General features: G+C 42.1%; 1 protein-coding gene across 5 annotated transcripts in view; it reads left to right on the plus strand.

Moving 5' to 3' along the window:
* The first annotated feature begins 6,528 nt into the window (after nucleotides 1-6,528).
* The window catches only part of ccdc102a (coiled-coil domain containing 102A), a 118,369-nt gene continuing 98,610 nt past the window's right edge, over nucleotides 6,529-26,287 (plus strand). For 3 of the 5 annotated variants that reach the window (XM_061884467.1, XM_061884488.1, XM_061884496.1), the window contains exon 1: nucleotides 20,404-20,572. The gene's annotated coding sequence lies outside the window, so the exon portion shown is untranslated. Of the gene's footprint in view, nucleotides 6,702-20,402; nucleotides 20,573-26,287 lie in introns of those variants that run through there. The other 2 variants (XM_061884477.1, XM_061884506.1) reach the window with 2 other exon arrangements.

A 26,287-nucleotide genomic window follows, 5' to 3' on the forward strand; every position in this document is an offset into this window, starting at 1 on the left:
GCGTTCCAAAGACATGCACCTGGGGATAGGTTGAATGGCAACACTAAATTGGCCCGAATGTGTGAATGTGAGTGTGAATGTTGTCTGTCTATCTGTGTTGGCCCTGTGATGAGGTGGCGACTTGTCCAGGGTGTACTCGGCCTTCTGCCCGATTGTAGCTGAGATAGGCACCAGCGCCCCCCGCGACCCCAAAGAGAATAAGCGGTAGAAAACGGATTGATGGAACTTTGACTTGAATTTGAAAAAAATATATTTATTTTTTTTTCACTTAAGAAGGGTTCGGTCAGTGCGCATATGAAACTGCTGGGGTTAAGAACCACTGCTGTAGAGGTATGTGTTTTTTGTTTCCACTGCATTTCACAGTTCAGGGTAGTTTATACAAATCAGGCTGACGGCGTAAGGAGGAGTGGTTTACTATATTTCTACACTGATACCATGTAAATATACACAGACAGTATTATCTAAAAGGTTCCTGGCCGCTTGGAAAAGTCCCACCCAGCTAGGATGAACTCTGAATGGTTCCGGAAGAACTAAATGTACCCGGGTAGTTTTTGGTGGAAAATACAGGGGGAACTTCATTTATAAGTAGGGAAGTTCCTGAAAAAGTTCCTGCAATGGCAGTGAAGTGAACTATATTTATACAGCGCTTTACATAGTGAAACCCGATATCTAAAATACATTTAAACCAATGTGGGTGGCACCGGGAGCAGGTGGATGAAGTGTCTCGCTCTACCAACAGAGCTACGGCGCCCCACAATTGGAAAAGGGCCTAATGCTGACGACATGTGCGTTCCATGTTAGCCTAGCGTTCATCCACATACTCAAAAACTTAAATTCCTTTTTTTTTTCATTTTTATTGTTCTATTGCTTGGCCGTACAATGGAATGCGAGTAAGAACTCTTTTTTTTCGCGTGAACACTATTGTTTTTGTCTTTCCACTGAAAACTTAAAACCCCAGCGATTATCCCTTTCTTCCACGACACTTACTTTATTTTATTTGTGATGTGGCAAACATTTTCCATGAAGATCCATCATCTGCAAATAATGAACTCCCAATACTGCCTTAAACATGTTCAGAGATATCATTGACCATAAAATAAAATAAAATGAGGACAATCACACTCACTTGGGGAGCACAATTTTCCACTCGGTACATTTTCGACTGCTCGGATCCAACGCCAACCTTAATATACCCATCCATCCATCCATCCATCCATCCATCTTTTTCCGCTTATCCGAGGTCGAGTCGCGGGGGCAGCAGCCTAAGCAGGGAAGCCCAGACGTCCCTCTCTCCAGCCACTTCGTCTAGCTCTTCCCGGGGGATCCCGAGGCGTTCCCAGGCCAGCCGGGAGACATAGTCTTCCCAACGTGTCCTGGGTCTTCCCCGTGGCCTCCTACCGGTTGGACGTGCCCTAAACACCTCCCTAGGGAGGCGTTCGGGTGGCATCCTGACCAGATGCCCAAACCACCTCATCTGGCTCCTCACGATGTGGAGGAGCGGCGGCTTTACTTTGAGCTCCTCTCAGATGGCAGAGCTTCTCATCCTATCTCTAAGGGAGAGCCCCGCCAACCGGCGGAGGAAACTCATTTCGGCCGCTTGTACCCATGATCTTATCCTTTCGCTCATGACCCAAAGCTCATGACAATAGGTGAGGATGGGAACGTAGATCGGCCGGTAAATTGAGAGCTTTGCCTTCCGGCTTAGCTCCTTTTTCACCACAACGGATTGGTACAACGTCCGCATTACTGAAGACGCCGCACCGATCCGCCTGTCGATCTCACGATCCACTCTTCCCCCACTCGTGAACAAGACTCCTAGGTACTTGAACTCCTCCACTTGGGGCAGGGTCTCCTCCTATTAATATACCTGTTAAGAAAAAAAAAATATTTAATCCATCTCAAAGTTTGACCCGGGATACTAATCAACCCTAACTTAATTATGACATATTCTGGACATTGTGGTGTTGTTCCCTCGCCTCTCTCTCTCTCTCTCTCTCTCTCTCTCAATCTCTCTCTCTCTCTCTCTCTCTCTCTCTCTATCTCTCTCTCTCTCTCTTTCTCTTTCTCTTTTGCATTTTAGCTGTGGCTCAAAGACTAGCAGCACCTGATCCTAATTATTCAGCTGCTATTTAAGGTTGATTGGCCTGGTATCCACTGGTATCTCTCATTGTGTTCCCCACGCCCATGAGCTTCACTACCTTTTTGATCACGCTACTTTGTTACCTCGCCTTCTTCAGGTCTGGCCAGTCTCCTGCCTTGCCCAATGTACCCTGTTTTGTAGTCAACTGTATTTAGTGCATGCGCTTCACGATACGAAGGTCCTGAGTTGCCCTGAGTTCAATCCCGGGCTCGGGATCTTTCTGTGTGGAGTTTGCATGTTCTCCCCGTAACTGCGTAGGTTCCCTCCGGGTACTCCGGCTTCCTCCCACCTCCAAAAACATATACCTGTTGATAGGTTGATTGGCAACACTAAATAGGCCCTTGTGTTTGAATGTGAGTGTGGATGTTGTTTGTCTATCTGTGTTGGCCCTGTGATGAGGTGGCGACTTGTCCAGGGTGTACCCCGCTTTCCGCCCGAATGCAGCTGAGATAGGCTCCAGTGACCCCGAACTGACAAGCGGTAGTAAATGGATGGATGGATGGATGGATGGATTTTCCTGATGTGAGTAGTTTTTGGCACCAGTGTTTTCAGTTTTTTTTTCATGGTGTAAGTAATTTTGCCACCATTGCCCTTTTGTTGTTTTTTTCAAGATTTGAGTAATTTATACCGCCATCGCTTTTTGTTGCCTGTGTGTACTCACCATTAAAAGAGGTACAAACTGTTTGCTGGCCTCCGGATCTTTTAGGATTGACACGTTTACAGTTAATTACACCCTCTTTCCAGACCATGTCGTAAGCCTTCTCTACATCAAAAACACTGCCAACACTGACTCTTTATTAAACTGAGCTTTCCTTGTATCCACTTCTAGACATGTGACAGGATCCATAGTTCCCCTTCCTACCCCAAACCCACTCTGGTGTGCAGATAGAATCCTATTACTTTCCCCAAAATACACCAGCCTCTCAGTTATCATCTTCTCCATGACTTTCCCTAAGTGGGAGGTCGGAGCAAAGGCCCTTCAATGGTTCAGGATAGTATTCTTCCCTGGCTTTCTAATCGGGACAATCACCAGCTCTTTCCAACATTGAGGCAGAGTTGCAACCTCCCATATTTTATTGTAAATTCCTAGAACTTTCATGGCAGCTATTAATTGCACCTGCAGAATCATGCAATACGTAACACATGTCCTTAACCAGAGCAGATGGTGATGCTTGTAGTATTGCCCTTCTCATTTCATCTAATGTGAACTGAACATCCATTTATACCTCCTATATCTTTTCTACCATACAGACCAACAGGGTAATCTGTTTTGTTTCCTACTGACCACGTGTACCTCTTTCTATCAAATTTTCCAAGCTGTGTAATCTCACTAATGATTTTGCTATTTCTGCATTTTCCTTGACAGACATTGCTATCACATCCTCTTTGATCACTGGGTACTGTGTGTCTTTTCTAATACCTCTCATGCTCTTTATCATTTACCTCACATGTCCTCCCAGCAGGCACAAGACATCAAAACAACGTTGAGAACTTTTTGAATTAGGTCCTGATGTTGAGCAACTCAAACCTAACGTTAGAACAACATGCTTTTTGACGACGTTTATTCAATGTTGGGTTCTGACGTTGATTTGACCATTGAATTTTGGTCATTGTCCAACCAAAATTCTACAACAAAATTACAACGCTGATACAACAAGCTTTTCAACTATGTTTATTCAATGTCATGTTGTGAAGGGGATAGGTTGATTGGAAATACTAAATTGGCCCTAGCGTGTGAATGTGAGTGTGAATGTTGTCTGTCTATCTGTGTTGGCCCTGCGATGAGGTTGTGACTTGTCCAGGGTGTATCCCGCCTTCCGCCCGATTGTAGCTGAGATAGGCACCAGCGCCCCCCGCGACCCCAAAGGGAATAAGCGGTAGAAAATGGATAATGTGATGTTGGTTTGATCATTGAAATTTGGTTATTTTCAAACCAACCGAGTGGATCCTATGTTAGACACCAATGTGGTCTCAATTTACAAATACAACTATTTTGCAATAGTTTTTCAGTTTTAAAGGACATGTACGTTTTATCAGCATTGTATCAATTTCTTGTGCCTGCTGGGCTATTGTAGTAGCCCTTTCCAATTGTATTTAAAAAATGTTTACAACTATTTCATTTTGCTCCAGGTACCCCCTTCCTAACCCTATCTTGAGCTTTTTTTTATAATCAGTCATAATTGAAAAACTTTCAAAACTCCTTTTTCACAGTAGGAGTAGAAGACAAGAAACCCCTTTTCACTGATGGAAGATTTACTTTTTACTCAAGTAAATAAAGCTCCCCCTGTGTTTCCACCAGAAACTACCTGGGTAAATGTAGTTTTTTAGGAACCTTTCGGCGCTAGGTGGGAATTTTCTAAGCAATCAGGAACCCTTTTCGGGGGCGTGCTGCACTGTCGAACGCTAATTGGTTGAACACAGTTCAGCTCGGTGGCCTTGTGGTTAGAGTGTCTGCCCTGAGACTGGGAGGTTGTGAGTTCAAACCCCGGCCACCCAAGTCATACCAAAGACTACAAAAAAATGGGACCCATTGCCTCCCTACTTGGCACTCAACATCAAGGGTTGGAATTGGGGTTAAATCACGAAAATGATTCCTGAGCGCGGCGCACACTGCTGCTCACTGCTCTCCTCATCTCCCAGGAGGTGAACATGGGGATCGGTCAAATGCAGAGGACAAATTTCACCACATGCAGTATGTGTTTGTGTGACAATCGTTGGGACATTGACTTTTTTTTTTTTTTAGTAACGCCCCCCAACTGTGTTTTAAGTTACGTTAACTTCACTTAACTCAGTTGGGGGCGTTCCTAAAACTTATTTTTCAATCACACGACTGCCATTGGAAAATACGGGGTGACTTACTTCTTATTTGTTGTGTATTTCTATGACAGCAAACTATACAACGGAGAGAAAGAAGAACGAAAGGAGACATCGAAATGCAGGAAGTTTTTGGGACATCTGTGTGCAGAAGATTGTTGATCAGTGAAATGCAGTGTTTTTAATCAACTGTTGTCTTTAAACTATATGCAGTTTATCTTTGTTTATTATTTTTACAAACTTAATTTTGATACGCAAAGTTACAAGAAGATGACAAACTCTTATAAATGTATTTACCAAGGAGTATGAAGCCAGACTCGAAGCAGGGGAACTAAGCTGCTTTCTACTCTGACTTGTGGGTGAAAAAGGAGGCAGCACACAAGTGGAATGAAGGTAAATAACATCAAATATTAACTATTTACTTCATTAAGTGTTGTAAAAGGAGTCAGTGACACTCTATTTGTGTAGTTATTAGCTTTAACCCGAGTGAACAGAATTCTCATGCTAACAAGCTAACGCTAAAGCCAATGCTTTTGTATTGTTGGTGTGAGATAAACCCTGACATTTATTATATATGAAATGGACCAAAAGGAATGACTTGACCCTCACAAATGTTGGACAAAAGTGTGACTTTCTATAAACAATTTGGTACACTTTATTTTCTAAACCACGTCATTTATATATGTTTGCTTTGTATTTAATTTACTTACTTTTTAGTAAAATAACTGATCCAATATTGTATGTTTATTTACATGGTATCAGTGTAGAAATATAGGAAACCACTCCTCCATATGTCATCAGACATATGAACAGTGAAATACGGTGGAAACACAAACTCCACACTTCTACAAACACCTACAGATCCAGGAACCTGAGGTTCCAGGAACCAATTTGTGGATAGAGGCCTAATCCCTCTACCAGCGTCTATTTGAAGCACACACCCACACATGGTACACAAGCGGCCCCTTTTCCCTCACCCCTTTGCAGAGTACTTCATAATTCCCGGGAGGAAATGGGGTATTTAGCGCTTGATGCGCTTGTGCCACCTCATGTGGCTGTGAAGACCAATTGCTGATCCACACATTTTTCCACGGGTGGGGCAGGTGTGTGTGTTGAACCTGGGTGGGTAGTTCTTGCAGCCCGCTCATGCCCTTGTCTGCGTTTCTCTGCGCGTCGCTAGGTTGTCTTCTCCTCCAGATGGGAGACACCTGAGAGGCAGGAGGAGCGCCAGAGGTCTCGGTCTGCTGCAATACCTTCCAGGTTTGAAGGAGGAATATTGCAATTCTTGAGGAGCACCTACATGTGGTCCTTAAAGCGCTTACGTTGCCCTCCCGCAGACCTCTGGCCAGATTGAAGTTGACCGTAGAGGACCTGTCGTGGAAGACGGGGTGCAGGCATGTGGATCACATGACCTAGCACGCGGAGTTGTCTGAGTGCCAAAAGCACAGTTGGTACGCTCATAGAGCTCTGGGTCGGTCATGTGGTGCTTCCATGTGATGCCCAGAATCCTTCTGAGGCAGCGGATGTGAGAGGCTTCTGGTGATTTGATGTGTCGCCGTTATGCTTCAGAGCCACACAGTAGTGTGGACACACATACTGCCTGGTATACTGCTGCCCAGGTCGCTGTCTTCAGGTTCTTATTGATGAAGACCCGGGATCTTAGGCGACCAAATGCGGTGGAGGCTCGATTGCTGTAGGCTTGGATGTCTGCGTCAACATTACAGCCGTCAGCGAAGACACTGCCAAGGTATTTGAAATGTGGTGCGTTTTCAGAGTGGTATTGTTCATGTACAAACCCCGTTTCCATATGAGTTGGGAAATTGTGTTGGATATAAATATAAACGGAATACAATGCTTTGCAAATCCTTTTCAACCCATATTCAGTTGAATATGCTACAATGACAAGATATTTGATGTTCAAACTCATAAACTTTATTTTTTTTTGCAAATAATAATTAACTTAGAATTTCATGGCTGCAACATGTGCCAAAGTAGTTGGGAAAGGACATGTTCACCACTGTGTTACATCACCTTTTCTTTTAACAACACTCAATAAACGTTTGGGAACTGAGGAAACTAGTTGTTGAAGCTTTGAAAGTGGAATTCTTTCCCATTCTTGTTCTATGTAGAGCTTCAGTCGTTCAACAGTCCGGGGTCTCCGCTGTCGTATTTTAGGCTTCATAATGCGCCACACATTTTGGAAGGAGACAGGTCTGGACTGCAGGCGGGCCAGTGAAGTACCCGCACTCTTTTCTTACGAAGCCACGCTGTTGTAACACTTGTCTTGCTGAAATAAGCAGGGGCGTCCATGATAACGTTGCTTGGATGACAACATATGTTGCTCCAAAACCTGTATGGACCTTTCAGCATTAATGGTGCCTTCACAGATGTGTAAAGTTACCCATGCCTTGGGCACTAATACACCTCCATACCATCACAGATGCTGGCTTTTGAACTTTGCGCCTATAACAATCCAAATGGTTATTTTCCTCTTTGTTCTGGAGGACACCACGTCCTCTGTTTCCAAATATAATTGAAATGTGGACTCGTCACACGACAGAACACCTTTCCACTTTGCATCAGTCCATCTTAGGTGAGCTCGGGCCCAGCCAAGCCGGCGGCGTCTAAGGATATTGTTGATAACTGGGTTTGGCTTTGCATAGTACAGTTTTAACTTGCACTTACAGATGTAGCAAACCACTGTAGTTACTGACAGTGATTTTATGAAGTGTTCCTGAGCCCGTGTGGTGATATCCTTTACACACTGATGTCGGTTTTTGATGCAGTACCGCCTGAGGGATCAAGAGTCCGTAATATCATCGCTTACATGCAGTGATTTCTCCAGATTCTCTGAACTTTTTGATGATTTTACGGACCGTAGATGGTCAAATCCCTAAAATCCTTGCAATAACTCGTTGAGAAATGTTGTTCTAAAACTGTTCGACAACTTGCTAACAAAGTGGTGACCCTCACCTCATCCTTGTTTGTGAATTACTTAGCATTTTATGGAAGCTGCGTTTATACCCAATCATGGCACCCAACTGTTCCCAATTAGTCTGCACACCTGTGGGATGTTCCATATAAGTGTTTGATGAGCATTCCTCAACTTTATCAGTATTTATTGCCACCTTTCCCAAATTTTTTCACGTGTTGCTGGCATCTAATCCTAAAGTTAATGGTTATTTGCACAAAAAAAAAAAAAAAATATCGGTTTGAACATTAATTATGTTGTTGTAGTAGCATGTTCAACCGAATATGGGTTGAAAATTATTTGCAAATCATTGTATTCCATTTATATTTACATCTAACACAATTTCCCAACTCATATGGAAACAGGGTTTGTAGAAGACCAGTGTTGGAATATATGTGCAGAACTCGGATGGTGGACAATTTGTATCTTGTTGATGTTGAGCTGAAGACCGACAGCTCTGTAGGTGGCAGCTACCACATTGAAGTTATTCTAAAGGGAGTCGGGGGTGAGAGCAATCAGCGTGCAGTCATCGGCATACTGCAGTTCACAGACCTGAAGGGCAGTAGTCTTGGTGGTTTCATGGAGACGCCCGATGTTAAATAGGTTGTCATCCAGGCGGAAACTAATGACGACTCTATCCATGTTCTTCAGATGCTTATGGGAAATGATGGTGACTGCGGTAAGTAATATGTTGAAAATAACGGGGGCTAAGACACATCCTTGTTTCACTCCAATCTTGACATCGAAGTGGTCGGACAGTTGTCCACCAATGCAAACCACCTTGGCCTGTCCGTTGTGCTACGGTCCTTATGGAATCCACACTGGGTTTCTGGCAAGATGTCCTCAGAAATGTGCACAGCCAGTCCGGAGAACATGATTCTTGTCAGGATTTTGCCTGCAACTGAAAGAAGTAAGACACCTCTGCTGATGTCACAAACGATTTATCACCTTTCTTTTTATACATGGTGATAATGGTGGCATCTTTCCAGTCTTGCGGCAAAGTGAGTTGTGAGTTATCCAGATGGCAGAGATGAGCTGATGTAGCAGGTGAGTGAGGAGGTAACCTCCACACTTGAATACTTCAGCTGGGATGGAGTCAACCTGCACTTTTATTGTTTTTAAGGCAATTGATTGCTTTCCGGACTCCATGAAATTCAGGAGCTTCATCAAGTTGAGGGACAGAAGGGAAGCTGGGGAAGTCATCTAAGATGGTCGGGTCTTTGGGGTTGCGTTGGTTTAGTACAGTGCTGAAATGCTCTGCACAACGTTCTAGAATGTGTTGTTTTTACTTTATGAGGGTGGTGCCATCCTCAGATCTGACAGGTGTGATGTTTCTGCTCCCGGGCCCATAGATGTTTTTGAAGCCATGCGTGTTGTTGGCATCTGCAAGGGATTGAATTTCTTCCGCATTCTTGACTCACCAATCGTTCTCCATCTGCCATAGAGCTCTTTGTGCTTCTGCTTTATAGTGGACAACTTCTTCCAAAGGGCTGCTGATTGAGGGTTGGCAAGAGCAGCTGAGTGTGCCTTGCGTTTTTCCTTTAGAAGGTTGTGAATGCCAGGTGCGTTTTCGTCAAACCAGTCTTGGTGACGATTTTTGGTGAATCCCATTGATTCTTTAGCAGCACGGTAGATAGACGAACACAGTGTGTTCCAGGTAGTGTATGTGTCCTCGATGAAAGAGCTTTCCTGGATGCTGTGCAGTTTGGCTGCAAGTCAGCTTCTAAGATGGTGAAAGGGTGGGATGGATTTAAAGGGGAACATTATCACCAGACCTATGTAAGCATCAATATATACCTTGATGTTGCAAAAAAAGACCATTTATTTTTTTAACCGATTTCCAAACTCTAAAAGGGTGAATTTGGCGATTGAAACGCCTTTCAATTGTTCGCTGTCGGAGCAATGACCTTTCACCCGTGACGTCACAACAGGAAGTAATTTGCCATTTTCTCAAACACATTACACACACCAAGTCAAATCAGCTCTGTTATTTTCCGCTGTGACATCACAGGAAAATGGACGGGTGTATATAACGATGGTTAAAATCAGGCACTTTAAAGCCGTTTTTCGGGATATTGCGTGATGGGTAAAATTTTGAAAAAAACTTCGAAAAATAAAATAAGCCACTGGGAACTGATTTTTATTGGTTTTAACCCTTCTGAAATTTTGATAATGTTCCCCTTTAAGGGTACCACAGTTGAACTTCTTGCTGGACGCCTATTTGTGGTGCTGCGGGCAAATTTCTAGGTTGACTTTTGATCAAATCAACCTGTGGTCCATCCAGATCTGGAACTCTCTCTGGTCATCTCGTCTGGTGATTATATAATCCAGCAGACGCCAGCCAGTGTCTGGATCTTGGATGCTGCCAGCAGGTTTTCAGTTTGTTTTTTTGCTGAAAGATGGTAATGGTAACGACAAGTTGGTGCTCTGAACACAGAGTGTTAGTAGTCTGAGACCATTGTCATTCAGCTTGCTAATGCCATGTTTGCCAAGTACGCCTTCCCAAAGCCCGTAGCCAGATCCCACATGAGCATTGAAGTTGCCCATTAGCAGAAATTTGTCACTAGGTGGTGTCTTCTGGATGACGGAATCCAGTGTGCTGTAAAAGCTGCCCTTCACGTCCTCACTAACATCTAGGGTTGGTGCAAATACGCTGATGAAAGTTGCATGTCGACCTTTTGTGAGGGGAATCCGCCAGGTCATCAGCCTTTCGCTGATGCCTGTTGGTGTTTCTGGCAGCTTTTTAAGCAGAGTGGTCACCACAGCGAAGCATACCAATGGAGGCGGCGAGAGTCTGGAGATAGCCCTTTCCAGAACTTCTGTTAGCGAGTCCTCGCCATGAAAACTGGTTTCGATGGGTGCAGCTATCTACACGTTGTATTTTCTCAGCTTGTGGGCAATCGTTGCTGTTCTCCTGCGGTGACGGGTGGATTCCTTGGATGCGTCAAAGAGGGTTTGCGCATTTCACTTTGCGATTATAAGGGGTATCTTCTTTTTGTTTGTGTTTCGACCGCAGAAAGGGATGACCAGACAGCCGCGGTAAGCTGTCCGGGTTGCTCAGGAACAGGCTATTTTTGGCCCGCCTTTTCTAGGCCTTTTGTAGAGCTGGATAGACGGGCTTTGAAGGGCCCTGGTTGGATGTGGAGGCTTCGATCTACCCGGACAGATTCAGATTGCATGCATTGGACAACGTTACAAGGCCATATTCCCTGGAATTGGTTGAAATTACATAGATTAGAGCGAGCGTGACATCACAACAAACTCCTGAAGGAAATGAAAAGTATTCACCTTGTTTGGACTTACCTAATTGAACACGAAGACTTCATAGTATTCTAAGACTTTTACAAAGTCTTCAATATGATGGAGCATTTGTTTGTGCTCCAAGCCTCACTGTAGATTTTTTTAGGTTTGGTAATAACTGTTTTAATGTATTCAAATTACTGTACAGCGATACAAACTGTTCAGTGAGTTTTCCACATGGCACCTCACAAAGATTTAAAACCAACTAAAGGAAAAATAATATAATATTTTTCAAGTGATAAAGGTATCTAATTGCACTGCTAAGTATAACATAACACAAGTATAACACACAAATAAGAGTTTTAAAAAATATATAAAGGCTATCCCTCAAAATATTTTATGTACAACATCATCTTTTTCAGAATTTACACTACAGAACTTCTAAACTTCCTGAAGTTTTGGCAACAACATTCTTATAACAACTCCCAAACTTAAAAATTACAGAAATGTTACTAGTTCAGTGATGATATATACTTTTAATTTGAGTGGTTTGGTGGTCCTTATTTTACTTTTTTAACAACTCCAAATAACTGCTTTCCAACAGGTGTTCTCTCTGTGTTAAATTGAAACTGCACTGTTTTTTTGTAATTTTGTCTCTCCTTTACAATCGTTATGAAAGACAATAACAGGATTCTAAAGATGATTAACAAAAAAAAACGCTTGCAAGATGTGGCAAATGGGAGTCACCATTGTAGCCTTAAAGTGTCATGATTCATTGGCTGGATGTTTAGTTTGATATTTCATTAAGTGGTGATTAGTTCTGTGTCATCTGACTCAGGGCAGCTCAGTGGTCATGGCGCTCACCTGCTCCCGGTCCCTAATCAGAGAGCTATTTATTCCTGCCTTGCGCCACACTCTGCCTGGCAGTCTTATTTGCAACACGCAACATTTACGTTGGTTCCTTTTTAGGCTAGTCTTTTTGCTAAGCTCTGCCGTAGCTTCTCTTGCCATCTGCAGGTTTTGTATTTCAGAAATTTGGCCTGAGTATTTGATCAAATCATCTTCTCTACTTGCATGCTGCTTCCTGACGTCCATCTGCATCTCGGGGTAACGACTACTGCAAAATCGTGCAACCCCAATGTGACAAAAAGCCCTCTAAAATGTAACATGTAATATGTACAATACTTACCGTATTTTGGTCTTTTTAAGTTTAATTATTTCCTGGGCGCATATTTCTGTTCCCATAACAATGTATATCCAACTTCCTGCAACAAACACGTGTGTGTTCTAATCATGGCAGACTTGATAATAGACATCAAATCAACTTTATTTATATAGCACATTTAAAATTTACCACAGGGGTAGCCAAAGTGCTGTACAATGGGCAGGTTAAAACGAAAACCGAGCAAACACAACACAACACAAACAGAACATGATAATAAATAAATAAATGCAATTCAATAAAATAAATAAAACATAAAAACATAAAAACAGGTTCACAGCAGGTGTATAATTGGGCGCCATTGCAGGATGGATATTACTCAGTGTTAAAAGCCATGGAATAAAAGTATGTTTTTAAGAGATATTTAAAACAGGAAGAGAGGAGGCTTGTCTAACACTCAGAGGTAGGTCGTTCCAGAGCTTGGGAGCAGCAGAAGCGAAAGCTCTGTCACCTCTAAGCTTTAGCCTTGTGTCAGGGACCGTCAGTAGCAGCTGATTGGCTGATCTTAGGGATCGGGTGGGGCAGTAAGGCTGAAGGAGGTCGGAGAGATATGTTGGCGCGAGGTTGTTTAGGCATTCAAAAACAAATAGGAGGAGTTTAAAACTGATTCGGTAACGCACAGGGAACCAGCGAAGGTGTGATGTGCTCACGTCTGCGGGTCTGTGTTAGCAGACGAGCAGCAGAGTTCTGCACGAGCTGCAAGCGGGCGAGGGAGGCCCGGCTAATGCCGACATACAGGGCATTGCAGTAGTCTAAACGATTCGAGATAAAGGCGTGGATTAATTTCTCGAGATCATGTCCTGATAGAAGCAGTTTTACTTTCGCTATTTGGCGCAATTCATAAAACGTTTTTTGAACGGCGCTGCTGATTTGTTTTTGAATTTAAAATCTGAGTCGAAGTTTACCTCCAGGTTTGTGACACCGTCGCTGAGATACGGGGTCAGAATGCCGAGGTCAACGTTGGGGGAGGGAGAGCGACTTGGACCAAACAACATAACTTCTGTTTTGTCTTCATTTAGGCTCAGGAAGTTAGCTAAAAGCCAGGCCTTGATGGCGTGCAGGCAGTCAATGACACATTGAACTGTGTTATTTTGTGCCATGGGAAAATCGATCTGGCAATCATCGGCATAAAAATGAAATGCAATACCATACTTCCTAAAAATAGAACCAAGGGGGAGAAGGTCGAGCACAAATAAGATTGGGACAAGGATAGAGCCCTAGGGGACCCCATGTGGTGAAGGAGCTGTGGAAGACATAAAACGCCTTTAATACCCAAACAGTTCTCAAGACGAGTGATTAAGGTGGCGTGGTCGATGGTGTCGAACGCAGCAGACAGATCTAAAAGCACCAACCAGGACGACATATTTACCAGAATCAGTTGACAGGAGGATATTGTTAAAAACTTTTAGAAGCGCTGACTCTGTGCTGTAGAGGGCTTTAAATCTGGACTGGAACAGCTCAGTGATACCATTATCCTCTAAGAAGGGCAATAACTGACAACCTTCTCTAATATTTTGGAAATGAATGGAAGATTAGAGATAGGTCTAAGGTTAGAGAGCGGTCGAGGCTTGGTTTTTTAAGTAGAGATCGTACCACTGCATGTTTAAACTTTGCTGGAACTATTCCAAAAGAGAGGCTACTATACCCGGTGGCCATCCACCTACTCAGTGGCCTAGTGGTTAGAGTGTCCGCCCTGAGATCGGTAGGTCGTGAGTTCAAATCCCGGCTGAGTCATACCAAAGACTATAAAAATGGGACCTATTACCTCCCTGCTTGGCACTCAGCATTAAGGGTTGGAATTGGGGGTTAAATCACCATAAATGCTGCCCACTGCTCCCCTCACCTCCCAAGGGGTGATCGAGGGTGATGGGTCAAATGCAGAGAATAATTTCGCCGCATCTGGTATGTGTGTGACAATCATTGGTACTTTTTAATTTCAATAATGTTAAAGACATTTGATCCAATAGTAGAAAGTACCTCCTTAACCAGGCGATGTGGGAGGGCATCTGCAGGGAAACTAGAGGGCTTCATATGACTAATTGTGTCATTTAAAAAAGAAAAGGACAGGGGCTCAAACTGATGGAAAACAGAAAAGAAATGCAGAGGAACAGAAGGGTCATATGAAGGCTTGGATAAACTGGCTCTAGTTGACACAATTTTTTCAGTGAAAAAATGGAGACAATTTTCACAGAATTCAAACGAAGCATCAAAACCAACAGAGTTGGGAGCATCAATGACAGTGTTAATAGTTTTGAACAGAACTCTGGGCTTCTTACAGTTAGAAGATATAATCTGAGATAGATATATATTTATCTCTGCTTTTACAGTCATCTGAAAGGAAAGCAGGCTTTCTTTAAAAATGGCAAAGGACACATGCAGCCTGTCTTTTTTCCACTTTCTCTCTGCTATCCGACACTTACGCCTAGCTGCACGAGTGACGTCATTCAACCAGGGCTGAGGCGTGGCTTAGAGCGGCGGCATTTGAAAGGAGCGATCATGTCCAGTGTTTGTAAACAAATAGAGTTGAACCGAGAAACCAACTTTTCAGTATTCAGACATACAGAGGCTGCAGGACTCTCATCACAAAGAGTCGCAAAAATAGAGGAGAACAGAGCAGGAGACGAAGAATTAAACATGCGCACAATTTAACCGGACACTGAGTGGGAATATCTAACAGGATCGGCATATGATCAGAGAACACAGCGTCACAAATGTCCAAATTAAAAACACACAAACCATACGAGAGCACTAAATCGAGTGTATGCCCGCGTTCATGTGTGGAACCACACACAGACTGTACAAAGTTATAAGAGTCAATTACATTCAGGAAGCTCCTGGAAAGCGACTCGTCTGGACAGCAGGTGTGAATATTAAAATCACCCACAATAAGGACACGATCATATTTGGGCAGGATTTTAGCCAGAAATTCAGAAAAGTCAGTTATAAAGTCTTTGTGGTACTTGGGTGGTCGATAGACGACGGCACACAGGACGGCATCAGAAAGACCCAGTTCACACATGCACAGTTCGAAGCTTGAAAAGGAGGATTGCAGGCGGATCTGACGGCATTTAAAGTCATTTTTAAAAACGACTGCTAATTCTCCTCCTTTTCGGCCGGACGACCGCGGAGAATTAAAGTAGGAACACTCCGGAGGCAGAAGTTCATTAAGAGGGGCGGTCTCACCGGCTCTCAGCCATGTTTCCATCACACAGAGGAAGTCAAGTCTGAGGGAAGTGAAGAAATCCTCAGGATAAACGTTTTGTTTGTCAAAGATCTTGCGTTCACAAGACTGAACCTGGCGGGGGAAAGCACGTCCAAGGGTGCAGCTAATCCAGTTGGGGCCCGACACACAGCTCGCAGGTGGCGGGAATCCACTATGCACCTCCTGCGGCGGGGACAGCAGGAGCGACGGCGGCAAGCCTCATCCTCCAAACCAACAATATGAACAAGCCAGGAACCGATGGGGATCGAGCGAGCGTGGGTGCAGGAGGAGACCGAATACCACACCATTCCTCCTTCGGGAAGCCACGGGAAGCCGGGCCAGGAGTGCCCTAACATTCACCAGCTGGCCGCCACGCTTACCGCGGCGCCAGAGACGCTTCCGCCGGGGGAGAGGAGCCACGAGGCGGGAAAGGAAGGCAGGAATCCGGCCAGGTGAAAAAGCTGACTGGGACGTCGAAAAACCAACGTCGAAGTTGATCATATCAGTCGGAGAGGGGCAAAGATCCAACAGTGTTTGGTGGTCATACACAAGCAAACAACACAAAAACGAACAGAGCTGACAGCGAGAGACAGCAGACCAAAGCACATACTGGCGCCATCTTGGAAGATGGCGCACGTCTGCGTCACACAATTTTTCATATGTGTGAGCAAACTCCAAAACTCCTTGAGTATTCAGTGGCGCACATGTCAGCGACAGCAGACGTGCACACTGTTATGCGCTCATCTTTTTATTTGATTTTGTGCGCGGCCTAGATTTGCCGTGCGCAGAGGACACGTGAGCAGTGTGCAATTGCACAGGTGCGTGCGAACCTTAGAGGGAACGTTGGACATGACTATGTTTTAGGAACTGAGGACCCCGCCTTCTGCCCGATTGTAGCTGAGATAGGCACTAGCGACTCCAAAGGGAATAAGCATTAGAAGATGGATGGATGGATGGATTTAACCCAACATCTTTATAAAGCTGAACATACAGAGGATGAACTGCTGGTTTTTACTATAGAAGCAAGCACGAACACAGGGTGAAACATTGGAGCAGACGGAAGCCAAGAGAGTCATTGGCATGAATTGATACTGCAAATGTGTCCAGATCAGCTGGCTCCTGTCTTCACTGACATTTTTAACACCTCTCTGGAGCTATGCCACGTACCGTCCTTCTTCAAGACCTCCAGCATTGTCCCTGTCCCCAAGAAAGCACGGATCACCGGACTCAATGACTACAGGCCGGTTGCGCTGACGTCTGTGGTCATGAAGTCCTTTGAGCACTTGGTCCTACTCCACCTCAAGGACATCACTGCCCCTATTCTGGACCCACTGCAGTTCGTCTACAGAGCCAACAGGTCTGTGGATGATGCAGTGAACCTGGCCCTCCACTTCATCCTGGAGCATCTGGAATCCCCAGGAACCTACGTCAGGATCCTGTTTGTGGACTTCAGCTCTGCCTTCAACACCATCCTCCCTGGACTGCTACGAGACAAGCTCTACCAGCTCAGCGTGTCCGACTCCCTCTGCAGTTGGATCTATGACTTCTTAACAGACCGAAGACAGCACGTGCGGCTGGGGAAGATTGTCTCGGACAGTCGAACCACTAACACTGGTACTCCTCAGGGCTGTGTACTTTCCCCCTGGCTCTTATCCCTTTATACAAACTGCTGCACCTCCGGTCACCAGTCGGTTAAGCTGCTGAAGATTGCGGATGATACTATCCCCATCGGGCTCATCTCAGATGGCGATGAGTCCGCCTACAGAAGAGAGGTGGACCGGCTGGCGTCCTGGTGCAGTCTCAACCACCTGGAGCTGAACGCCCAGAAAACAGTGGAGATGATCATGGACTTCAGGAAAGTCGTATCCCCAGCATCCCACCTCATCCTGATTGACTCTCCCACCCCTATCTCCATTGTGGACTCTATCCGTTTCTTGGGCACCACGATCACCGAGGACCTCAAGTGGGAGCCGACCATCAGGTCCCTCATTAAGAAGGCCCAGCAAAGGATGTACTTCCTGCGGCAGCTGAGGAAACTTAAGGTGCCGACCAAGATGCCGGTGCAGTTTTATTCAGCCATCATCGAGTCCATCTTCCCCTCCTCCATCACCGTGTGGTTCCCCGGCGCCACAGTCCAGGACAAGCATCGACTGCAGCGCATCGTACGTGCTGCTGAGAAGGTTTTTGGCTGCAAGCTCCCATCCCTCCAGGACCTGTTCTCCTCCAGGACCAGGACGTGTGTGGGTCGGATCACAGCTGATTCTTCTCACACTGGACACAAACTATTTTCCCCTCTCCCCATCCAGACCCACACCTCCCGCCACCTGAACACTTTTTCCCCTCGGCCATCAGACACATGAACAAAAACAAAATCTGATAGCCAGTTACAGCTCATCTTATTACCTATTCTGTCTTATATGTCTTCTATGTTGCACGATTGCACCAAGAAAAATTCCTAGTTTGTGAACCCGTTCTCAAACAATGGCAATTAAAACTATTCTGATTCTGATTTGGCTTTTTTTTTTACGTCATTTACAAATTTCAAGGTTCAAAGTTCAAGTTGTATTTGTCACATGCAGACTACACCACAGTGAAATGCTTTTTCCATGCTCTTCAGATATTGCGTAGAGTGGGTTCCAAACACTAGTTGCAGAATCTAATACACTAAATACAAAGAAATACAACAATTGAATAGCTTTGATGTACATTAATTACAAAACAGTTAAGTTGCAAAAAAAGTCACAGTAGTTATGGTAGAAGTATCAGTACAAGTAGAGGTACAGTAGTCAAATACAGTACCAGTGCAAGATCAAATAGTATATACAGTATAGGAAGGAACAAATATGAAGGTGTCTACAGTTCTTTGACAGTTGAGTAGTGACAGTAGAATGAACAAAGGTAATGGAACAGTATGACTTCTTTATACTCTTGTTTTTACATTATTTTTACATTATTTACAATCATTGAATGAAAATTATTGTAGTCCGGCAATTACAGTGGTAAGTAAAGTGTTTTTACTATATTTTTTACATTATTTACAGTCATTGAATGAAGAGTATTGTAGTCCGGTAATTACAGTGGTAAATAAAGTGATCTTGTGCGTGCGGTTTTGTGCATTTGTGATGAGTGTTAATCTGCTTGAAGAGTCACGCATAAACTACGATACTCAAACTGAAATGAATACATACTTGCAAGTGCAAGACAACAGGATATACGTATAACAGCAAAATATGATACAGTCCATGGCAGACTCTGCTTTTAACATCAAGCATCCACGTTATCGCAACTGCGAATCATTTGATCAAGCCTTTTATATCACTCCACACGACAAAATAAGTAAACAGTATATTTTGTTCGTGCTGAAATCGGATCAATATTGGCCAATGGTCAAGGCTGCAATATCAGTATTGTATCGGAAATGAAAAAGTTGTATCAGATCACCCGTGGCCTGTAAAAACTCCATTCAATGTGGAATGTGGCAGGAACGTTTATTTCGATACTGTGGCAAATGCAAGAAAAACAGCGTTGTTTCTTTTGGGTCTTTATTGCAAGACTGTCAACATGAGAATAGCAACAACACAACATGCACTTTTTATGTGTTCTCCCAAAACGCAAACCACACCCCTTCTCTGAGTGTGAGCATGGTCCTAGTGCCCGCCACAAATCACATTGGATGTGATATAAAAGGAAGAGGGATTTTTATTACATTTTTAATAGATGTATGTTTTGTTAGAAACATTACATGTTAAAATAATAAAATGTAATGTGAAAAAAGAAAACCTGTAAAACATTTTAGAATAGTTTTTTCTATCCCGTCAGATCAACTATGAATTGTTAAAATAAATGTAATGTAATAATGAAGAAAATAATTGCATTTCAAACACATTTAAGAATATATTTCAATTTTGTTGTCGAGTCAAATTTTAAAGTGTAAATATAATAATACCGTTTTAAATTTGTATATAATTTTTACCACTTTAAAAAACTTTTTTTTTAATTTCGTTTTCAGCTCCATTTTAAAATGTCATGGACACCTCATGGAGAGGACACAAAAAAAAAGAAGAAGGAAAAAAAAATCATGTTTGTAGCAAATTTTGAAATAAATTGTTATTATCTTGTCAGATTCACACACACCTAGATCTGCCGCTGGGGAAGCTGTTACTGACCAACTCATGATTCGCCGACCTGCACACAGAACTGCTGCTGCAGAAGTGACTCAGTGAACGAATCTTTTGAACGAATCAATTTAAGGAACTGATTCTAGTGATTCAATACAGTCTAAAGAACTGCCGATCCCATCACTAGCAACAACACAACACAACACAACACGCATCTTTATGTGGTCTCCCAAAACGCAAACCACACCCCTTCTCTGACTGTGAGCATGGTCCTAGTGCCCGCCCAAATACTATTCTTTGTTCGACCAGAGTTCAACAATAAATGTCTCTATAGTTAACAATAGATAAATAAATAAACTACGATACATTTGAGCACAATAGTGTTGCTGACATGGTTTCTTTAATGGGTTGAATGTAGAAACAATGTCGTCAGCATTGTATGCAATAATAATTAACAAGTAGAGATGATACATTTAATTCAAGTGTTAGGTGGTCTTATTTTGCTTTTCTAACCAACAACAACTACAAATATGTGCATTCCAGCGGCTCTTCTCCCGGTGTTGAGGCATTTCAACTCAGCCTTCTGTGCTGCACCGACGAATGGCTTTCCTGCTAAATTTCAAGGGAGGAATCCTATTCGCTCAATGTAAAAATATTTGTCATTTGATTGGTTGTCATAGTAATAACGCCCGCCCCTTTTGTCGTCCGCTGCAAGGATGACTTCCTTCCCACGGAGAAGAAAATAGCTGAAAGAAAATGAGCACAGGATCAAGTGTTTGCTTGCTTTAAGGACAAATCTCCGCTATTTCACCGGAAAACAACATTTATCGCCAAAGGACTATTGTCTTCATTCGTCACCCGTTAGGTACGTTCCACTATGTTTTTTTATTGTTGTATGGTTGTTGTTAGTTTTAAACCCTCTGCTTCCAGACACGCTGGTGTCAAATGACAAAATCCGTTTTGCGGTGCTTATTTTTTTTCTCTCTTTTAGCATATTTCACTTTTAAGTTGCCAGACTATCATAACATAACGGGATAAAGAGCGATCCATTATACATTGTAAAGCCATGGTTGCCTCCTCAGTGTGTCTCTTCAAAAAAAGATGTTCGCACGGTCGTGCCCCTCTATACATTACATTACAATATACATATTATACATGATCGATTATAAACATACACGATCATCAATACAAATGATTAACATTAACGAGCTCCAGAAAATGCAAGAACGGGTATCCCCGAAATGGGGAACCCCGCGATGGTAACCCACGAGAGATGGGTGGATCGATCCACGTATCGACATACATTACCAGGCTAGTGTCAATACTGGTTTGACACTAGTGTGTTAAGGTCACTATTTATTTTTTGTTCTCGTCCATACTTATTTTTTGCTGCGTTGTTCAAATATATCGTACCTATTTATATATTGTTTGTAAACGCCATGTGCCAATTAGTTTTGCTTTTGTTTACCTATTTTGCTCAATTGTATGGAGTGAAAGGTACTAATTCTACTATTTTACTATGTTGTTTGTACTGTTACCAAGGAAGGTCTCAACTTTGTATGTTTAATCAGAATATATGTGCATATATATATATATATATATATACATATATATATATATATATATATACAGAGGTGGGCAGAGTAGCCAGAAATTGTACTTAAGTAAGAGTACAGTTACTTTAGAGATTTATTACTCAAGTAAAAGTAAGGAGTAGTCACCCAAATATTTACTTGAGTAAAAGTAAAAAGTATGTTGTGAAAAAACTACTCTAGTACTGAGTAACTGATGAGTAACCCATCCATCCATCCATCATCTTCCGCTTATCCGAGGTCGGGTCGCGGGGGCAACAGCCTAAGCAGGGAAACCCAGACTTCCCTCTCCCCAGCCACTTCGTCTAGCTCTTCCCGGGGGATCCCGAGGCGTTCCCAGGCCAGCCGGGAGACATAGTCTTCCCAACGTGTCCTGGGTCTTCCCCGTGGCCTCCTACCGGTTGGACGTGCCCTAAACACCTCCCTAGGGAGGCGTTCGGGTGGCATCCTGACCAGATGCCCGAACCACCTCATCTGGGTCCTCTCGATGTGAAGGAGCAGCGGCTTTACTTTGAGTTCCTCCCGGATGGCAGAGCTTCTCACCCTATCTCTAAGGCAGAGCCCCGCCACACGGCGGAGGAAACTCATTTCGGCCGCTTGTACCCGTGATCTTATCCTTTCGGTCATGACCCAAAGCTCATGACCATAGGTGAGGATGGGAACGTAGATCGACCGGTAAATTGAGAGCTTTGCCTTCCGGCTCAGCTCCTTCTTCACCACAACGGATCGGTACAACGTCCGCATTACTGAAGACGCCGCACCGATCCGCCTGTCGATCTCACGATCCACTCTTCCCTCACTCGTGAACAAGACTCCTAGGTACTTGAACTCCTCCACTTGGGGCAGGGTCTCCTCCCCAACCATATATATATATATATATATATATAATAAATATATATATATATACATACACACACACACATACCTTTGTATATACAGTATATAATTTATATTTATCTATTTTGCCGTTTTTTTTGACATGTTAAAGGTGTTTTAATGAATATACATGCATGTTTAACACATAGATTCCTATCTTTCATGAAGACAAGAATATAAGTTGGTGTATTACCTGATTCTGATGACTTGCAATGATTGGAATCAGACGTTCACGTTTTCAAATGGAGAAAAAAAGTTCCTCTTTTCTGTCTAATACCACATGAAAGTCGTTAGTTTTTGGCATCTCATTTGTCCAGCTTCCATATTCGTTTTTATACACTTTACGATGAAATACAATGGCGGCAAACTCCGTAGCTTGCTAGTTTGTTTGCGCTGGCTTTCGGAGACTCTTATTTTGTTAGCGCAGGCGCGATGGAGCGGCGCTTTTATTGTGAAGACAGGAACTGTGCGATCAGTCTTTAGGCTTTTGACAGGAAGTACGGTTGAGATAAAAAGTGTCTTTTTTCCTTTACACTTTTGATTGATTGATTGATTGAAACCTTTATTAGTAGATTGCACAGTACAGTACATATTCCGTACAGTTGACTGCTAAATGGTAACACCCCAATAAGTTTTTCAACATGTCGGGTTTTACGTGTGACGGTCACGTGACCACTTGGCTCTGTTTGATTGGTCCAAGGTCACCAGTGACTGCATGTGATTGGTGAAACGCAGGCATGCGTAGTTCCTACTTTGAATGCGTGTCTGACAAAATCAAAACAAACAAAGCGTGCATTAACAGATCGATAAGAAAAAAAAGTAGCGAGTAGCGACCTGATTGCAGATAAATGGAGCGGAGTAAAAGTAGTGTTTCTTCTCTATAAATATACTCAAGTAAAAGTAAAAGTATGTTGCATAAAAACTACTCTTAGAAGTACAATTTATCCCAAAAGTTACTCAAGTAGATGTAACGGAGTAAATGTAGCGCGTTACTACCCACCTCTGTATATATATGTATGTATGTATATATATATATATATATATATATATATATATATATATATATATATATATGTATGTATGTATGTATGTATGTATGTATGTTGGTGCATATATATATATATATATATATATATATATATATGTATATATATATATGTATATGTATATATATATATATATATATGTATGTATGTATATATGTATGTTGGTGCATATATATATATATATATATATATATATATATATATATATATATATATATGTATATATATATATATATTTATATATATGCACATATACTCTGATTAAACATACAAAGTTGAGACCTTCCTTGGTAACAGTACAAAGAACATAGTAAAATAGTAGAATTAGTACCTTCCACTCCGTACAATTGTTTGAGCAAAATAGGTAAACAAAAGCAAAAATAATTGGCACATGGCGTTTACAAACAATATATAAATATGTACGATATATTTGAACAACGTAGCAAAAAATAAATATGGACGAGAACAAAAAATAAATAGTGATCTTAACACACTAGTGTCAACCCAGTATCGACACTAGCCTGGTATTGAATGTCGATACGTGGATCAATCCACCCATCTCTCGTGTGTTACCATCGTGGACTAATGCTGGGTGCTGCAGAGAAGCACTGACAGAGGCAATACGAAGCGTAGCCGCTTGTTAAAACTTTAGTTTAGCACCAAATGATAATATAAATACATTTAATAAAGTAAAAAAAAAAATAAGGCAACACGAGAAGTATCATACACTTCTCTTTTGTAAAGTAAATCTGAACAGCCGATATGGGCATGTACATCAACTAAATGATTTGCCTGAGAAGCTGGACAGGACAAAAACAATAAAAATAATATTTATTTATTTGTTTATTTATTTATTTATTTTTTTTAAACTTTAGTTTAGGCGGTGGCTCTTTGTTGTTAAGCGGCCCTCTTAACAACAAAGCGCTGCGGGAAACCCTGATATATATATATATATATATATATATATATATATATATATATATATATACACAGTGGGGCAAAAACGTATTTAGTCAGCCACCGATTGTGCAAGTTCTCCCACTTAAAATGATGACAGAGGTCTGTAATTTTCATCATAGGTACACTTCAACTGTGAGAGGCAGAATGTAAAAAAAAATCCAGGAATTCACATTGTAGTAATTTTAAAGGATTTATTTGTAAATTATGGTGGAAAATAAGTATTTGGTCAACCATTCAGAGCTCTCACTGATGGAAGGAGGTTTTGGCTCAAAATCTCACGATACATGGCTCCATTCATTCTTTCCTCAACACGGATCAATCGTCCTGTCCCCTTAGCGGAAAAACAGCCCCAACGCATGATGTTTCCACCCCCATGCTTCACAGTAGGTATGGTGTTCTTGGGATGCAACTCCGTATTCTTCCTACTCCAAACACGACGAGTTGCGTTTATACCAAAATGGATACATGGATGATACAGCAGAGGATTGGAAGGATGTCATGTGGTCAGATGAAACCAAAATAGAACGTTTTGGTATAATTATTTATTCTTTAAAATTCCTACAATGTGAATTCCTGGATTTTTTTTCACATTCTGTCTCTCACAGTTGAATATATATATATATATATATATATATATATGAGAAAGGAAAAATAAATATCTAACGTTAAATAGTCACTGAATAAAGTCTATGACGGGAGTGAGTACCTGTTGGTTTACACTGAATTGACGAAACGCTAAGCTACTAATTGTAAGTTACATGTTAATTTTTAACTATTTACCAACTCATTTATTCATTAAAGGAGACCTATTGTAGAAAACCAACTCTTCTTACCCATTGGTACTTGTATTTGTGTATTTTGGATTTGCATAAGTCCCAAAAATTTAAACTCAAACCACGTAGGCATGGCGCAGATAATAAAACAATCATATCTTTCTTCATACTGCCTCCATATGCACCGTTTGAAATTTTGCCCAATTTGTGATGTTTTTTCCATTGGTGACATCAGCGAATAGCTCCATTTATGGTAAAGTTTGACCAAAAAAGCTTGGCATGTGTCCGCCATTGTAGTCCGAGGTTGTAGTCAATAAGTTTTATCTTTTTCTCTATCCTCTTGTTGTGGGGCAGACTTGCTGGTATATGCACATGCATCCTCCGCTTTTGCTGTTTCTAATACAAAATAACGTATAGTTCTACTTTCTAACTTATATCTGTCAGTAGATTCTATACATAAAAAAAAAAACACTAAAAACCACAACATGGCTAACTGGGAGCTGATGCAGAAGACCTAAAGAGACAGCCCAGAAAGTGTCTTCAAGGTGGTCTGTATAACAATCTATGCAACATTTTGAGCAAAGAACCATGACATGTTTTGTAGATCGCAAGGAAGTGTTTTTAATGTAGAAAAATAATCAAAATATGACCTCCTTAAAGTAATTTGGAACTAGCATAATTTAACTCAGTTATGTCTTACCTTAACTCTGGCGTGTCAAGCTCGGTGGTGATCCCGCAAATGCGGTACCATATTGGACACACTAGGCCTATTAGCTAGGGCTGGACAATATACCGAGTTTGTAAGATATATCAATATATTTTTAAACAACATACGAATTAAGAAAATATCTTAATATTGATATATTTATCGATATTAAGCTATTTATTGCTATATATTGAGCTATTTTTGTCATGTTTGTTGATCATATTTTTGTTTGGCCATGTGCTGTTTGTTTTTTGGACACTCAGTTCCTGTTTTTGCACTTCCTTGTTTGTTTTGTTTCCATGACTACCCATTCGTTTTCACCTGTCCTCATGTCACGCACCTCTCTCAAGTTTTGCACTCGCACACCTGTTTTCACTAATCATGTCTATTATTTAAACAGAAAGTTGCCAGGGAGTCAGCCTGGCGACTTTTCCTTTACTCACCTTACGCCATGTTACCTCTACTCACGTCATGCCATGTTTACGATTCACGCTGTTAGTTTCTTAGTCCCATGCCACGTAAGTTTTTGGTTTGTTTAATGCCACAGTTAATGTCTTTTGTTTTTTGTCCATTGTTCTGCTTTTGTGCTAGTTTTGTTGTCATTAGTCAAGTTTGTTCTTTGCCATT

The sequence above is a fragment of the Nerophis ophidion genome, linkage group LG02 (assembly GCF_033978795.1).
Source record: "Nerophis ophidion isolate RoL-2023_Sa linkage group LG02, RoL_Noph_v1.0, whole genome shotgun sequence".
NCBI lineage: Eukaryota > Metazoa > Chordata > Actinopteri > Syngnathiformes > Syngnathidae > Nerophis > Nerophis ophidion.